The sequence below is a fragment of the Balaenoptera ricei genome, chromosome 16, assembly GCF_028023285.1.
Source record: "Balaenoptera ricei isolate mBalRic1 chromosome 16, mBalRic1.hap2, whole genome shotgun sequence".
NCBI lineage: Eukaryota > Metazoa > Chordata > Mammalia > Artiodactyla > Balaenopteridae > Balaenoptera > Balaenoptera ricei.
The window spans coordinates 64,239,988-64,240,525 of record NC_082654.1 but is presented as its reverse complement, the minus strand read 5'-3'; positions in this window follow the sequence as shown (position 1 = coordinate 64,240,525).

Sequence of the window (538 nt, the reverse complement as noted above, 5' to 3'; positions counted from 1 at the left end):
CTGTGCTCCGCAACAAGAGAGGCCGCGATAGTGAGAGGCCCGCGCACCGCGATGAAGAGTGGCCCCCGCTTGCCGCAACTGGAGAGAGCCCTCGCACAGAAACGAAGACCCAACACAGCCATAAATAAATAATAAAAATAAAGGAATTTCTTTAAAAAAAAAAAAAAAGCACCCAAATCCCACCACAAGAGATAAGTATGGAATCATTTTCTATGCATATATATGTTTAAAAATTTTTTTTTAAATTTTTATTTATTTATTTATTTATTTATGGCTGTGTTGGGTCTTCGTTTCTGTGCGAGGGCTCTCTCCAGTTGCGGCAAGCGGGGGCCACTCTTCATCGCGGTGCGCGGGCCTCTCACTATCGCGGCCTCTCTTGTTGCGGAGCACAGGCTCCAGACGCGCAGGCTCAGTAATTGTGGCTCACGGGCCTAGTTGCTCCACGGCATGTGGGATCTTCCCGGACCAGGGCTCGAACGCGTGTCCCCTGCATTGGCAGGCAGATTCTCAACCACTGCGCCACCAGGGAAGCCCTTGG